The sequence below is a fragment of the Bidens hawaiensis genome, unplaced genomic scaffold (assembly GCF_021521415.1).
Source record: "Bidens hawaiensis isolate Kalapana, Puna unplaced genomic scaffold, B.hawaiensis_p1.1 tig00040203_1, whole genome shotgun sequence".
Lineage (NCBI taxonomy): Eukaryota > Viridiplantae > Streptophyta > Magnoliopsida > Asterales > Asteraceae > Bidens > Bidens hawaiensis.
The window spans coordinates 52,943-54,935 of record NW_027497102.1 but is presented as its reverse complement, the minus strand read 5'-3'; the positions used below and the strand labels follow the sequence as shown (position 1 = coordinate 54,935).

Below are 1,993 nucleotides of genomic sequence, written 5' to 3'. Positions count from 1 at the left end.
ATGCTAGCAAGTCAATCTCGAGATTCTTCAAAGTTTATAAAGTATAAACACTCGGGTGCAGGCGCAATGCAAAGAATGGTTAGGATGGTGGAAACGCCTGTTGACCCGGTAGAGCCTCCCAAGTTTAAACACAAGCGCGTCCCCAGAGGCAACCACTCCCCGCCTGTGCCGGTCATGCACTCCCCGCCACGACCGGTGACGGTTCAAGACCAAAAAGATTGGAAAGTCCCGCCTTGCGTTTCCAACTGGAAAAACCCTCAAGGGTACACGATCCCACTCGATAAACGCTTAGCTGCTGCAGATGGTGCAGGCAGGGGGCTTCAACAAGTCCAAGTTAATGACGGGTTTGCACGGTTTTCAGAAGCTTTATACGTAGCTGAACGGCATGCCCGCGAAGAACTTTGTATAAGGTCCAAAGTGCTAGAGGAGATGATGTTGAAAGAAAAAGATAAGAAAGAGCAAGAGTTACGTGCGTTGGCTCAAAAAGCACGGTCTGAAAGAAATAATCATGAGATGAAAGAGGTGAAACAAGAGCGGGTCCAAAGAGAGAAAATCCGGGAAGAAAGACGTAAAGAACGGGAGAGGGAAAGGCGGCTGGAGGCTAAAGATGGACCCGCCAAGGGGAAAAAGCGTAAGATCACCCGAGAATGGGACCGTGACATCAGTGAAAAAGTGGCTTTGGGTATGGCCTCTTTGGCTGCCGGTGCAGGCTGCGAAGTTATGTATGACCAGCGCTTGTTCAATCAAGAAAAGGGTATGGACTCCGGGTTTGGTTATGCAACCGATGATCGGTACAGTGTGTATGACAAGGGCTTGTTTACCGCCCAGCCTACTACTTTGTCCGCTTTATACAGACCAGTCAAGGATAGCACTATCGCTGACGACGAGATCAAGTATGATGAGAATAAGACTGGCCGCTTCACAGGTGCTGCTGCTGCGGTTGAGTTTGAGAGGGAAGATGCTGATCCGTTTGGTCTGGACCAGTTTATAACACGGGTTAAGGGATCAAGAAACCGACCGGGAGCGAGTGGATTAAGTGTTGGTTGCTAGTTTTGAATTGTTTTGTTTTGATGTTGGTTGAATGTATATTCAAGACAGACTTGTTACTTTTAAATAATATTGTATCAATTAATAAACTGATTCTCCATACTCGATTTTGTGCTTATTTTGTTTCTGATTTATTTTAAATGTTTTTATTGTTTATGGGAATGTTTTAATTCTCTGCAGTCTCTAGCATTGTTAGTTTTGACCTCCAGTTGTGGTTTATTTTGATTGATCATGGAACTAAATTAAGTTAATATCTATATCTATACTACATATAAAAGATTTAGGATGAACAAAATTGTCTTTTGCTTATTTTCAGACGTTGTTAAACTTTTAAGAAAGAGACGCCGCTATATTTAATACGTTCATTCTCAGGCGTCTTTCCACTTGCTCTCCGGCGTCCTTCCGCCTACGTTAGTTTAAGTCTCCTGCCGGGAAAACGTTCCCTCTCCTTCTCCTTCAATTGGTGTCTGTTTCATGTTCAATTACGCATTTAAACTCTTTCATCCCCCCATCCAATTGGGAACACCTACATAAATTAATAGTGGGTCATTTTAATGATTTTCTGGAAGCCGACAATAATGGGTCAGTTATGGTTAACAAGGTTTCCATACCCACCAAAACCAAACCGAACCGACTATATGTACTTTTTTTACTATTATTGATTAGATGTAACTCTTAAGTGATATACATTATCCAATATAGTAATACATACAAATGTGTCATAACAATTTATTCCATGGCCAAAAAATTTCAAGCCAAACCTTTTAAACCGAAATAAAGTCCAATTATATTGTTTTGAGCTATTTGTTAACTAGGTCCAAATTCAGGGTTAACCGGCCCAGAACTGACCCGCCATAACCGAGTGGTTATGGTTTTGAGCCAAAACCGACCCATGCGCACCCATACCGGCACTTACAACAACATCGCCCTCCTCGCCCATTGCAAC

The 1,993-nt window shown here is 42.8% G+C and overlaps 1 pseudogene; it reads left to right on the top strand.

Moving 5' to 3' along the window:
* On the top strand, nt 1–1,081 carry LOC143591951 (SNW/SKI-interacting protein pseudogene; annotated as a pseudogene).
* Nucleotides 1,082–1,993: the final 912 nt, after the last annotated feature.